General features: G+C 31.4%; 1 protein-coding gene across 1 annotated transcript in view; it reads left to right on the forward strand.

Annotated features, from left to right (window-relative positions):
• The window catches only part of LOC129809660 (small conductance calcium-activated potassium channel protein), a 236796-nt gene that overhangs the window by 101380 nt on the left and 119013 nt on the right, over positions 1–16403 (forward strand). The window lies entirely within an intron of this gene.

The following is a 16403-nucleotide window of genomic DNA, read 5'->3' on the forward strand; positions in this document are numbered from 1 at the left end:
TTAAACCACATTCATCTCGGCGAATAAACCGCGGAATTTCAATGCCATTTATACCCTAAATAAGAACAAGAAGTGTTCAACTAAAAGGATAATTAGATAGTGTTTCGGGGTGTGTTAACTGATTAACTTTCTTAGGCTTACTTCAGTGACCTTTAGCGGTGTGTGCTAATACAAGAAAAAAAAAGATAACGTGTGACACATTCAAAGAAGTGACCCCATAAGACTCCCCCATCGTAATCTTAAGATTTATAAAAAATTAAGTGGAGCCTTCCGGCAAAAAAAATAACAACTCTAGTGTAGAGGAAGTTTTAAATGAGGAAAGAGAATCTCATCAAATATGACCCAAGAAGAAAATTTACTGAAATTGACGAAGCAAGGATAAGGAGTTCCTAAGACGGTGTCCTAGCAGATAGGCCGCAAAAAGTAATATATATGTCTTCAAAAAAGTTAAACGAGCAGAGATAGAAGAGTGTCCTTCACACGAGGAGCACAGTTGTGCGGTTTAATGTATATGAGATAAGAAGGTGGTTAGATTGTGGAAAATATATAGGCGCCCGTCGGTTGTGCGTCTCTTAACGAATTTAGGAGTGTCTTGCAATTGAAAATATATACTTCTCATTTTTCCTCAAAACACAAAATGAGCTCACACACACTGGCACAGGGAAAAAAGAAATTAACTATATATCAGTTTCTTTATTTATTTTTTTTTACCCGTACTCTATCTTCACTTTGAGGAGTGCTCTGTGGTTGAAGAATGACTTCTCATCTTGCAAAATAGAACTGGAGGAAGATGGATTGGGGTTTAAATGCTCCCAAGATATAGGGTGTGTCAATTTTCGATTTGGAAATAAACTCCCAGTCACAAATACTTCAATATCAGTCGATAACAATACAATAACAACAAAAAAAAAACATTAAAATTGAAAGTCACTGCGGAAAGCCTACAATGAAATTTAAAAACAAAATAATTGTAGTTTTAATTGCTTTTCAATTTATCGGAAAATGAAATCTAAATTGAATATTTATTTAAAGTGGTATGAATAGTTTAAAGTTTTATGTTTGTGGGGAATATTACGATCGTCAATTTCATTTATATTATTGGCGTATTCGGAAACCATTTACTTTTATTTAAGAATTGAAATAATTATTATTATTTTGAACTTTTGGAATTATTATTTAACAGAACCGCAGTGTTCAAGAAAAAGGCTAACGCATTCACATTAACATCTTGAAATTATTTAAATTTCAGTATTAATTTTGTTCGCAGATTTTAGGTTCTTATTTAAAAATGGTTTAAAGAAAATTGAAAATGTTTTTAATAGCTTCGACACAACTTTTAGATCAGGGAAATTCCATGAAGTCAAAATTTGAATCCCTTTCTCTCTCAAACGTTTTGCATTATGTCTATCTCATTCCCTCGCACTCTTCTTCTTCTTTTAAATATCGCAACAAATCCAATTTAACTCAATCGAATTTGGAATGCGAAAGAATGAGATAGACGTGCTAAACTTTTAAGACGGAAATGGATGTGAATTTTGATTTCATGGAATTTTCTTGATCTAAAAGGCATGCCATAAAAGAAGCCATAAAACTCTAGAAATTAATTAATAGCAAGTTTAAAATTTTTAGTACAAGCATGTTCTAAACTAAATCGTTAATTCATTAATCAAAATTCGCGCCCCTTTCGTTGTCAAAAGATTTGTGTAAGTCTATCCCACTCTTTCGATCTCAACATTATATTGAACTAAATTGAATTTGTTATGAAGTTCAAAAGAAGAAGAAGAGTCCGAAAGAATGAAACAGACATATACAAAGCTTTTCAGAAATTATGAATTTTGATTTCATGAAATTTCCCTGATCTAAAATCTATGCAGGAGCCATATAACACTAAAATTCATTAAAAGCAAATTTAAAATTTTTAGTACGTTCTAAACAACATCGCTAATGGGGCTATTCTAATCAAAAATAAAAATGCAAATTCGCTTTTAATATTCCTTAGTACGTGAATAAAAAGCACATGATATGAAAATATTGTAGGCAAAAAATAGATTGAAAAGGACAAAAAGCTATTTTTTTTATAAATCATGAAAGGTTTTTCAGTGGAACAGCCCCATAATCCGCAAACAACTTCTTAGAAATTTATGGAAGAAAGCTTTATGATACATTTTGGGGTTTTATGATACAACTCATTGTAATTCTTCATCCGTTAATTCATCCTAGCTGTATTTTGATTCAAATTAGGATATTGAAAGAAAACGGCTATCAATTGGGAGCTCCTCATTAAAAGCTTTTCATATTTAGAACATTCCTGTACTAAACATTTTATGGAAGCGGAGCCTGAAAAATTAAGATCTATACAGTTTTGAAACCGATTTATTTGGGTGAATAAAACCGCTTTCAAATATAAAGAATATTTTAAAAATGTTTGTTTATTGTTATTTACAAAAAAAATTTAATAAATCTGAAACAACTGCAATTGCGTCCACGAAAACCGATTTTCGTGAATAGAGTAAGATGGGGTAATTCGGAACCATGTCAGTTTTTGGAGTTTTGAGATTTTCTAACTGTTTCAGATGGTCAAAGAAAAAAAGCAAACCATGAAGAGGTACAAGACTTTACTTTCGAATACTGTATCAGACGTAGTTGTATATTATCTTTAGTTTCTTCCGTTGTTAAAGGATTGTCTTCTTCTCAAAATCATAAAGACTCAATTTTCTCCAAAGCTTTCGATCATAGGTATGGGTCTCGGAATGACCCACTAAGAAAGACCCATACCGAGGGTCGAAAGCTTTGGAGCAAATTGAGTCTTTTTGGATTTGAGATGAAGACAATCCTCTGACGAACACCGGAAGAAACTGAAGATAATATAAAAGACTTTACATTCGAATTTCTTCTTTGTTTTCTCCATTTTCCATTTGAAACAGTTAGAAAATCTCAAAGTTCCAAATTAGACATGATTCCAAATTACCTCGTGTACCTAAAATTTGGGCCCGATCCGACGAGGTCGGATTTCACCTCGAATCACAAAGCCGAGATTATAAAGAATGTCAACTAAAATGTTATTAAAGTTAGGGTATATTGAGAAATGTTTTTCAATTAAAGCTTTTCATTTTTAGAACATTTACGAACTAAATCAATTCATGAAAGAAATTTACGTGAAAGTATTTAATAGCAGGGTAATAAAATTGATCTTGAAGGAGTTTTGAGTAATAAAATATATCTATTTTCACAGTGCCTATAAAGAAATAAAAACTTTTAAAAGTAAGAATGAAATTGCGTCCATCCGCTCATCCTCGTACTTTATTAAATATATTACGACATTTAAAAAAAAGTGACTAATGTAATTTGTTCATTAATTAAGGAATCATGTGAGAAATAGGGAAATAATAAGCTAAAAATATCCAGAATGTATTTGCATTGAGGCTTATTATTTTTAGCACATGCATGTACTAAAAATACACTCGTGATAACTTTAAAATATTTGTTTCTTTTTTGTGTAAATCACATGTGATGCAAATGCTAGTTGAATTCACGAATGATCATGAAAAAGAAACAATAAAATGGTTGACTTTATATTATTTTATACTCATGTCCGGCTATTGCTGATATATTTAATGCATTTAATGTTCATAAAACCTCCTGAGCAATGGCTTTGACTCTTACTCTGTAAAATCGTATATATTTTATTGTTAACTTCCAAAAGGAGCATAAAAAAATTCGAAAATGCTACTGTCTTCTCCATGGGAAATACTGAAGAGTTTCCTGGAGAAGTTCAAGATGCTATAAGTGGGTGAAAAAGTGCATCCTGGATGAAATTTTCTATATAGTTCAAGTCACCTTGCCAAAAAAGGTGTTTCTGACACGAGAAAAGAAACCTTTTCTTCTGCCCGAAAATATTTATGGTGGAAACTTCCTTTTCCAAGCAGACAGACACAGAAGCCACCAAACCCTTATTTTACTTCCTTCCCTAACACTCGAGACATGCTTAACTCATCCTTCTGGGGAGAATTGTCATGGGGATTCCTTGTGAATTTACACGCAAGTGACACAGAAAAGCAGATGAAGACAAACGCAAGAACAGTGATTTATCGATTGGCGTGTTTAATTTTTCCCCATTGAGCTTCTCTGCGTGTGTAAATATTGAGTGGTGAAAAAAAGGGAAAATCACAGCTCATCAGAGCTTTTTCCCAAGCACTCCAGAGGCGCCCCTTCCTTCAGAAAATTTAATTCCATTTCCCTGCCACGAGGAATCACTGAGATATTTGCCTAATAAATAGGGATTTGGGATGGAAATTCAACACCAAAGGCAAGCACGGAAAAGCAATATTTGTCTTGATTTGAAAAATTTCTAAACAAAATCATTGATATCACTTCCCCATAGAGTTCAGATTTCAAAAAAGTCTTAAGGCAGAAAAAAATCACTGAAAAGCACAATAAAAAAGGCCACTGTCCATAAAAAGAACTTTCTCAAAACGTTCAATTTTGAAATGAATAATAAATCAAATTGATTTCAGAACACATTGAAGATACGAATGTGAGATACAAATTGCACTTTCCTATATTTTTTTAACAAATCAATCCACAATTTTCTTCTGAAATTTTAATAAAACGAATTATTTAGCGACACATTCCCAACCAGCTGTCGATGATTGTATAGAATTGATGGTTCACTTAATATATTGAAATTAAAATTGTTTAGTGGTTATTAAAAAGAGAATTTTAATATTTAATAAAAGCAGCTTCTTTTCAATTTAAGAATGACTGAAAGAATTTTTTTATTAAAAAAATTAAAAAGTATATTTAATTTTCATGCTGAAAAAGCAAAAAAAATTCTACGTCTTAATTCGATGCGATGACATTGCATTCAATAGACGGGAAAGTCCCAAAACGACCCCATACCCAACATACTTTACATTGATCATATCTCTGCACTTCTTATGAATTTTAAATTAAATACTAATAATAATATTGGATAAGTTCATATATTCTGTCAGTAGAAGAGGTCGAAAGTTTGGAGTGGTATATCTCAGCTCCTGATGAACATAATTGGATGGGTGAACTATTGTTGGAAAGCTTGGTTCATTAGCTTTCAGAATCTGGTATATATAATCTTCTATGAGTAAACCATGGTCATCCAGAACCATTTATGTCGAAGAAGACACTTTTTGCAACGTCTTTTTTGACCATCCACTGCTGGGACCAGGAGTGACCCACGATTATCGCACAAGGACTATTTGTTAGAGGAACTCAAAAGGTATAATTTGTGGAAGAAACTTTTTTTTTGGACATCTTACTTTTTTTTATTCATCGACTTTTGCAAGAATTTTGAAGTGTTAAACGCAAGGAAAAAATACTGAAATCCTAAAAGAGTGGTTTCTGGAGGGGAAGGATAGACGTGGGGATGAAATTGATGTGATATTTGGATTCCTTGGATCAACTTATGGGGGGGTACTCAGAACATTCCAAGTCGATATCTTCATCAGTTTGTCCAGAAAATGGAATAGAAGGATTTCTGTAATATTTTCCTTGCGTTTAACATTTTAAAATTATTGCAAAAGTCGATGAATAAAAAAAAAGTAATATGTCCAAAAAAAAGTTTCTTCTACAAATTATACCCTTTGAGTTCCTCTAACGAACAGTCCTTGTGCGAGAATTGTGGGTCACTCCTGGTCCCAGCAGTAGATGGTCAAAAATGACGCTGCAAAAAGTGTCTTCTTCGACATAAATGGTTCTGGATGACCATGATTTACCCATAGCCAATTACATATACCAGATTCTGAAAGCTAATGAACCAAGCTTTCCAACAATAGTTCACTCATCCAATTATGTTCATCAGGAGCTGAGATATACCACTCCAAACTTTTTACCTCTTCTACTGACAGAATATATGAACTCATCTAATATATAATATTTGGAGATTAGAACTCTAGTTGTTTCGGAATTATCAGACATGCGGGGTGCCCAAAATTATATTCTTTATCCGTAGTTCCGTAATGTTCTAAACAGACCAACGGCTGTTGCTGAAAGACAGTTTAACGTAATTATAATCAAAATAATGATTAGACTACATTACCAACAGTTTGTCTAAGGTCAAAGAAATGCTCAACCAGGGGCCTCTCGACATTTCATTTTTCCATACGTTTTTGCATAGAAGCACTGAAGATTATTCGCAAGTTTTTTCCTAAAGAGAATTGACTTATCAGTTTAATATATTTCGAAATCGTCCATTAAAAGCTATTTAAAAATACATATTTCATAATGTTCGCCGAAATAATACAAAAACTACGAGAGAATTTGTTTAAGTAGCGGTGCAATATCTGCAAAATTTTTACAAGGAAAAGTGAAAAATATCTTCACTTTTTATTAGGCTTGATGGGCCCCTGGCTCAACAGAACCATCAGCACTTTCAACCGCTTATCTCTATTACGGTCGCGGGTCGTAGCTACAGTTGAATTTAACGTAGGGTAGAAATGGTTAAAAATAGGGTGGTAGTTCAAATTTTGATTAATCTGTTTTGATCAATCGATTTCCATCGCGCTTCACTTGAATATGAGTGACTGAAGTAACATATTAAACAATAAAAATAAAAAAAAACATATATAAAAATATAAAACATATTTTCCTAATTTTCCGATGCATACACTTAATTGATAGAAAATTCGTAACTTAGAAAAGAAAATAGAAAGAGCTTTTTTTTAAATAAGAATCTTTACGCTGATTTTGCTCAGAACCATCTAAAAAGATTGTTCCATTTAAGGGGTTACGTGGGTCGAAGAGACAGAAAAATACCATATTTTCTCTCATGTTATTTTTACCATAATAAATTTTTATTTTTATTTTTATTATTATTTATTATAAAAACAATACTTTCTTTATGTAGTCCCAAGCTGTTGTACCCCAACAGGGGCATTAACTGTATAATAAATAAATAAAATTAAAAAAAAATTAAGTTCTTAAGCATATAAAAGTGTAACATTTTAACTATATTTCTTGAAATTTTTATTATAATATCTCCAAAATTCAGCCGTTAGGACCCAATTTTCGGGAGAATGTTTTGAAAAAAAAAACATATTTTTTGTGGATAGGATTTCTAAGAGTAATATTCATTTGACGTCAAAAAACTAAATATTTCTTGTTAGCTCATGACTTAAACTCGTACACGAACAGTAGAATTTTCTTTACTTCGATCACAAGATATTTTATAGGACAAAGCGTGGTGTGAAATACCCCGAAAATTGTAGTTTCTTGTAAAAAATTCTGTCAAAAATCCAAATTTAATTTTAATAGTCAAAAATGTACCGTTGAAGTACGAGTTCAACTCATCAACTCTCACAAAATATTTAGTTTTTTTCTATCTTTAGATGAACATACTCTTAGAAATCTTGTCCGACGAAAAAAATGTTTGTTTTTTAAAAAGATCTTTGAAAAAAGATCCTTACGACTGCATTTTTAGGATTTTTAATTAAAAATTTCAGAAAATATAATCTATATATGTTGTATTTTTATATGCTTAAGAACTTAAATAAAAATAAAAATTAATAATAAAAAAAAATAGAAAAAATATGGTGTTTTTCAGGTTTTTGATCCACGTAACCCCTTAATTAAATATCAAATAATTGAAATTTTAGCTTAATAATGCCAAGTTGATGGATAAACATTCTATATTTTATATTTTTAGACGTTTAAGAAAGTTTTTGTTTTTTCACAAAGTTGGTATTCAACCAAAATCATGCCAATAACCATTCAAGAAGCAAAATAGTTGCCTTATAAAACCAGGACTTTGATAAGTTTTGTCAAGGTATTGTCCAGATTTGTGACTGTCTTAAAATGAGGTATTGGGGCTCATTTCCGGAAGGCTAGTGATGAAGAGTGTTTCAGTATATTCTAACTTGGACTGGTAGCAATTTTTGCTGCTAATTATGATCGAAATAATGATTAGATTACATTTCTCACTATAAGTCTTTTCTCTTCTTAAACCGTAAGTCTGTCTAAGACATAGGGTTATTAGCAAAGGAAAAGCTCTGTATAAATACTCCATATAAACTAAATTATTTTCTTTAATAATGACAAATATCTGAAGGGTGTGGCCTATTGACAGTGCGAAAAATATTAAGTAGTGAGAGTAGTTCAATTCATATCTTCTGTAGAGCGTACAATTAATGCAAATTTCTTTGAAAGGATTAAACAGAAAGTTCTTCAATCCAATTCATTTTATTGTTATAGTTTATCAATTTTAAAACTTATTAAACATTTGTGCTCAAAAGACCTATTAACATTATGAAATAATATTAGAATGATTTGAAATTTGTTCTAAAACATTCGGAATCCATTCTATACTCTATAAAATCCAATTAATTTTAACTAAATTACTGGTACAATTCATACTGATACTCTTTAAGAATTATTTATTCTCATTACAGTACACTCTCTCAATTGAGCATTTGGGGCAAAATGTCATTCGATTTATCGAGAGATTTGGGCCACATAGTCATTGTAAATTCCACAAAAAGCGCTCAATTATAAATAATCACGATAAAATAAGAGGAACTACAGCGAATTTGAACAAATTTGCTCCAAAAAAGAACCGATTGAGCTAGAGTCTACTGTACCTTAACAAATTGTATGTAGTTATGTCCGGTTAATGTTTATGAATACTTTTGCATATCTGAAGCCTGATAACTCAAGACTAAAAGGTGCAGTACACAATATCTCATTTGCATTTAAAATCCATTTCAGGCTTTATAAAAAAAACATGATAAGTTTGATAATTATTGATAATAAAATTTTAGAATTAAAAAAAAAACATATTTTTTCGATTTATTTTCATGACATGTGCATGATTTGGTTTTGCAGTGAATTCAAATTGGTACGACATTTTTTTCTAGTTTTTGTATTTGATCTGATGAAAAAATCCAATTAGTCTTTGTTGTTGAAATTTCCCCCGAAATATGGAAAGTCATTTTTCCCTCGAACACTGACAGGAAAATAAATTCTGCAGATAGTTAGCAGATATGGTTTTGAGTGCAATGTTCTCAAATCATACCGAGTCTACGTGATTAATTGCATGAAATACATGCATCACAACTTTATTATGTGCTGCATCATGATGCAGAACTATGCAATTCGCCTGTGAACTTGCGAGTCTTGGCGAATATTAATTTTATCCAAAATTATGCCTTGATATTTCCGTGTTGAGTTCAAGCTTTTGTTATCCTGCAATTCGAGAAATTTTTCATTACGGAGAAAATACCAATGAGTAATGTGATTTATGTTTCTGCACTAGGATACAAAATGGATATTCAGTTCAGTGAGTTTCTGTGGGAGGATGTGCAGAAAAATTGGGAGGGTCTATCTTTACGGAAATCGTAGTATTTAAATGGAATAGTAACAAGAATGGGAGAAGAGCATCTTTCCCACCTCTAGCGCTGCGATCGTTGAGAAGATTCGTACAGTTGATAACTTGTTGTTTGAGGTTGATCGGAGGAGAAAAAAACATAAATTTAGGATTTTATTACTATGGGGACATAAATCTATAACTGTGAACAGATATCCTTCTTACTGAAACATTCTTAGATTGCTATTCTGCCGCCATCCAATGTTGTAAGAGAAAAAAAGTGGCAATAGTCCCTGGAGGCTCAAGAAAATCCATCTCAAAATTATTCACGGAAAATTCTCATTTTTCTCTCTTGCCAAACATGAGTTTTCTTGCCTTGGGGATAATTTATGGGTATTTCCTCAGTGATTCCCTCCACAAGATCCATTTTTACTTGAAATCCATTTTCACCATTCTCGATATCAGACGCATATTTCCTTCATTCACCATTTAGCTAGAATGAGAAATTCCAGAAGCATGTGGCGCAAAAATGAGCTTTGGTGAAGTGTTGAAAAAATAAAACACTGACCACTTCCAAATCAATTTATAGATAGCAAGAGCAATTAGTATCGAAAGTCATTTAAATTATTTACAACCACGTGTGTGTGAGCTTATTTATTTATTTGGTGAGGAAAAGTGCCAATGGACTGTCATACTTTATGGCTTTTCAATAGTATATTTAAATCTATTTTAAATTACATATAAAAAAAATTACAAATAAACGGAATTTACAGTATAGAGGTGACTATAATAGAAAAATCCATACATCAGACACAGAGATATAGCGAGTGAAAAAGCTGCAGAACTAATAAAATATTTAGAACAAGTGAGAGGTGGAGGATCATAGCCAGAAAATAATAACAGATATCGTCGAAATAAATAATAAAAAGCACGAGGAGGATATATAAAAGTTTTTTATTATTATTATTTTTGAGTGGAAAGCTATTAACACATGTGAATAGATCATAGTATGGAAGACCATCGACAATTTTTACCACTGTGCCGTGTTATTTGCCAATTTTTGGGATCGCCATTGCCATCATCTGGATTTTATGTGGCCAATGATGATATTGAGTGCATCCTTCCTCGCAATCACTCGTCACGAGTTCATTTCTGAAGCAAACACAATAAATGACCTGACGTAGAGACAGCCGCACCCTATACCTCAAGGTAACAATCAGCAAAAAAAAAAAAAGAACAACCCTACCTGACATCCAAGATAAATTTCTCTCAGAAAACTCATTTTCTCAAACCTGTTTGACTTTCGCGGGATGTGCTTTTGCTTCAGTATCATCAATTTTCAACAGATTTAAACTCATTTGAATTATAGTGAAATATCCATTTCCATAAATAATTACGTTTACACAAAATCAATTATAATATATAGCTTTTGATATTCTTCATTCATATTATGTGACATGAAAGCTTTCAACCAAACTCACCATGCCTGAAAATCAATCATGTTCAGCTAAGTGATACAAATGCAATACTCAATATTTGATATAACAGAGCCTATAACAGGACGTATAAACTGATACATATAAAATTTTCAGTAATTTATTTGAACTTTATTACGAGAAATGTACCAAACTGTGAACAGCTTGGAAATATCGGACATTTTGAGTGAAACTTCGGACACTGCAGCAGCTGCAGCTAAATTGAATAAAATTATGAAAATGTTTTTGAATATTTTATTCTTAGGGAAATCAGGTCATTCAATGGGTTTAGTGATAGAGTACTCGTACTATGGTATAATGCCAGTTTCAAACTGGCGGTTTATCCCAGTTTCCGAACGTTTCAAATGTTTGAATAACAAGCATTTTTTCTATGTTTTGAAATGCAGGGTAAGTGTGCCAAATTTCGGCATAGTTGCATATAAGCACCGAAGTCCTAAGTTTGAAATGCAATATTTTTAATTCATATTGATATTTTTTGATACTTCCTTTTCGGGAGGGTTGTGTGGAACCTTGAAGACAAGTTTATCATCCTTGTTTTCTTTAAATCACTTCCTAAAATATTGAAAAAATAATAAAAATATGGACATTGCTTTGGGTAGTATTCCGGCCAGTTTGAGTGAAATGCCGGCCACCTTTTTTCTGACCACCTTCTGTGACGCAACGGATGGAAAATTTCAAAACGTCAAACGGAACGAGTTTAATATTTAGTTTATTACGTTTATATGACCCACAAGCCCGTGTAATTTGTCCTGAAAACTTGAAAAGTAGCATCTCAAATTTACGCGCAGATTTCCGTATCAATTTTCCCTTCCTGAACTCTTCCAAGGCCTTTTCCACATCATCTTTTTCATAGAAGCGTGTTTTTTTCCTCTGGACATTGTAGAACTCAGAAATTGAAAGAAAAAAAACATAAAATGAATAAGAAATTTAGGAAAGCAAAAGATGTTGCCGGAATAGGCAACACTACCTCACCGGAGAGACGATCACAAAGTATATACTTTTTTGTGCGAAATACAGCATCCAGCTGAGAAATTTCACCCGAAATTTAAAGATTGATTCACTATTTATTAACATAAGTAGAAACAATCTTTAATGAACACTAATCAATTTTCACGAAAAACACTGAAGGAAAACTTTCAGCACTTCACCACAAATCACAAGACTGCTAGAAACACAATCGATCTGTCACATTTTTTGTAAGACTCTTTCCACACTGAGTTTTTACAACGCAATTTAAATTCAAATTATACCTAAAATTTAACGGTCTTTGTTTTAATACTTCTTAAAATGAATAAAAATTCAAAAGCAAAATGAATTCATTGACTATTCGAAGATTAATTTATTTGCATGGCCGAAATTACACTCAAAATGGCCGAAATTAGAAGCCGGCCGAAATTTGACACACTTCCCCTAAAATGATTTTCTTAAATCTGTTCCCATATAAGTGACCTAAGTGCACATGTATAGTCCCAAAATATACAACCAGTGAAGAAGTTTCCATCGTTTTCATCCCAAAGGTTGCAATCGATGCTAAGACGGCAATGGCCGCATCGGGGGTGGGAAAAATCAGAGATGACAATAAAATCCAATTCAAATTTTTTAGCCACAGCATTGTATAACTATCCAACCTTTTCACTTTGCTAAAACTTTCCACATATTGTGAGGAATTTATGTCCACATTATTTATAATCAAATGTGATTAATTGATATTGAAATTTGGAAGAAGTAAAATTTGGTCACCGTGCTCGATGTGAAAGCAACTTAGTTCAAAGTTTCATTTCAGTCAGTATTTAGTTTTTAGATCGAATCTTTAAGAAAATGTTGATTTGTAAGATGACCGGGCTCTGAAGAACTCATATTCGTTATCTCTAACTGTTTGACATCTAAATGCGTAATAATTTTTTTCAATTTTACAAAACTTCAAATTTACAGTGAATTTTCAATCAGTGAATCAGTGAAATTTTAATTTAATTGATAAAAAATATTAAAAACGCTTGAATAATCAAACAATTACATGAAGTAATAATATTTTTCCGGTGGAAAAACGTGGAAAAACAATTTATTTTAATTTTGAATATTTAATGATTTTTTCTGTAATTAAAAATATATTTTTCACTATATATATTAAATTGATCCCCGGACATAAATAATAGAGTTTGTGGCTTTATGGCGGTCGTCGTGTCAACAATAGAACCCATCCTTCCGACTGAAAAAAAGCTCACCCTTCGTAAGAAAATGATTGAGTACCTATTAAAAAAATTTTAAGTATTTTCTGAGTATCCAATTTTACTCCTGTGTGAGCTTTTTAGGACTTTGGCGTTAATTGATTGTGTGAAATCAGCATATATTGATTTATGGGGTATTTTTTTTGTGTGACCAATTTCATCGTTACTTTGTTCCCTGGTACTATACCAATTCTTCACCCTCCGTGTCTATTCGTGTCACCCATTAAATATTCATGAAGGCATCGCGACACACGAGCTATAAAGCCGGGGATGGAAAAATTGCCAGTGAAACTTTGCGTAAAAATTTATCAGACACAATCAAGGGGGACATTCTCATCTAAAATGTAAATTGTGCTTTGTCCTAAACTTTTCCTTGGTCCTTTCCTATTAATTCAACAATATTGGTTAATGCGCAAAATTTACCTCTAAATTGACTCTAATGAATTTTAATTTACTGTCATGGGCAATTTAAGAAAAAAAAAGAAAATTCACTTCATAAGATTAATTGCGAAAGCTTTTCATTCAAACGTATTTAGGGGCAAATATATTGCCCGAAACAGAATTGATTTTGTTTTCTTTTTACATTTAGAATGATTGAAAGAGGACTAGTTCCAATCAACTTGCTTATTCATAAAAGTGCTTTCAAAAACATATTTTTAAAAATTAATAGTATACCTACAGCTCATTATATTTCAAAAGTATCTCTAAATAGTTCCCTACAAAGGTTCTAACACGTGTTTTCTTTCTCCAAAAAAAGAGAAAACATATTTTAATTAAATATTTACTCGATAAAAAGGGTCTTATTAGTTTTGAAAGGTGTCAATAGAATCTATCAACGCTTTTCCCGAGAGAACTTGTTTTTGTGAATAGGCCAATATTAGTAATTGACATCCCATCATTTATGAGTCTTGAGACACATGATCGCTTGAATGTTTCTCATAGGAATTTACAAGAAAATAAACATAATCATAAATACATTGTGGGAGCAATAAATCCATGTAATTTCCAACACAGACACTCCCCAGGAGATTTCATCTGCATTTTGTTCATTGGGCTTTTTTCTATGTTGATATTGAGGGTACTAAATGAGGACAATACTGAAGCAAAGGGATCACTTGATGATTAAATACATAGGACATTTTTATACTCATTTATTTACGTGTAATTTATTCAAGAGTGGTTTTAAGTAGTCTGAAAGTTTCTATAATGGTTTTTTTTTAAGATAGAAGAAGTTTCTGCATATTGTTTTTAAATTAAGCATCACTGAAATTAAATTAAAATAAAATTTAAGTGTACGTCAAAAACTATCTTATCAACAAATAATTTGTGAAGTTGAAAATTCATTTTGCTGTAAAGGAAAGTGCGAATACTTCGTACGATCCCAAGCTTCATTATAACTATTTTTTCCTACGTTTATCAATAAAAATGTAACTCATCGTAGGCATATTTTAAAAACTAGGCGAATGCGCCTAGTTTTTAAAATGCATTGCGGAGTCACATTTATTCAGACACATAACAAAAAAATTAGTCTTTACGAAGCTTGGGATCGTACGAACCATGAAAACTTTCCACTACAAACTAACCTAGAGCGATGACTGTTTTTATTTTCCAGTAAAACTTTTCAAAAATGTTTCTTGAGAATTTTGTGATACTTGAAAATATTCGTAAAATAATATTTTAAACTGTGAAAATGCACAAAATAGCGCAAAGAATAAATTAGACGTCAGGGTAGCAAAATGCAGAAGAATTCCAACTTTGTGGAATATTTCAGCTTTGTACAGGAAAAGTTGTTCCTTGAATGAATTTTTCATGAGTTTCATGAATTTTTATGCACTTTAGTCGCAAAAGTGAGTATTGGTATATTATCATGAACGTGGACATATATTTTTGTGCAAAAAATTGAAGTATTTCTTGTCCTTTTGAATACTATACACCTATTCAAGAAAAACAAGAGTTATGAAATTTAAAAAGTTTGTCATTTGAAGATATCTTTTTATCTGGAAGAATAAAAGTATTTTTATTCAATTTTAACAAATAAATTTTAAATCAGTCTGTGAAATAATATTTTGAATAATTCCTAAACTACCGTAAATGCGGATGATTTTGACCCATTCATGCTCGTAAGTTTTTCTTTAATTCCAATATTTAAGAACGGCTTTCATCGATCAGACATGGTAGATCGGATTGGCAAAGCCCATCATTAAATTCTAGAAGTAAGGAAAAGCATACGAACATGATCGGGTTAAAGTCACCCGCAGGGGACAAAGTCACCTGCACTTACGCTATCTATTTGAAATTTCTAAAATAATAAATAATTCGAAATTCTAAAATAATAAATATTTGTATGGAATAGCAAAATGATGTGAAAGTTCACTGAAAATCCGTGTCGATATATATTGAGTTTAATCGACACTCCTGTTCAAAAACGTACCATATATTTTTTATAATCCTAACATTGAATTATCATAAAAAATAAACTTCTTGAAAGTGTGAAAAAAAGATTTAATAAAGTTAATAAAATGTTTTTAAATGCTATTCAACTATTTGTTTTAAAAATTAATTCTTTGGTTTCCAGGGGTGACAGAAGTCACAGAATGTAGCGTAAATTATAATTATGATCATACATTTGTAAATATTTGTGGGCTCTGAATACTATAATGCCCAACGCACAATAACTTTTGTTTTGTAAACATATTTTGGAAATTGCCTGTGAGAGTGAGCGAGATGACTTGATTTAGATCTCTTTTGCTCTCACTGAAAGGTCGAAAACATGTTTACAAAACAAAAGTTATTGTGCGTTGGGCATTATAGTATTCAGAGCCTACAAATATTTATAAATGTATGATCATAATTATAATTTTGCTAAATACTAATATTTTCAATTTTAATTTTTTTATATTGTTTTTAAATATTTTCCATCGTTTTCTTCCCGAAGATTAAAATCCGTGTGAAGACGGCGATAGCCACTTGTAGTTTGCATAAAGACACAAAGAAAAAAAAACATTCATTGATTCATTCATTCATCAACCCTTTAAGAACGATTGGGTTATAGATGCCCTATAGAGAAGACAATTATTTCTGATTATTATTTAACGTTATTTCTTCTAATGCTTAACAAAGTAGAAGGTTGAAGGAATATGATGTTTTTGCAAATCTCAAACTATTTGTTATGTATAATATATTAAATATTGAACCATAAAAAATAGGAATTACCGCATTAACGAGCAAAATTTAATATATATATATATATATATATTTTTTTTTTCATTTTTTAAGCATTACCATCTTGGTACTAGGAACTACGATATACTATACGTAAAAACTTTTCATTAGAGCAAAAATTATCAT

This window comes from Phlebotomus papatasi, chromosome 1, assembly GCF_024763615.1.
Source record: "Phlebotomus papatasi isolate M1 chromosome 1, Ppap_2.1, whole genome shotgun sequence".
In the NCBI taxonomy this organism is placed as follows: Eukaryota; Metazoa; Arthropoda; class Insecta; order Diptera; family Psychodidae; genus Phlebotomus; species Phlebotomus papatasi.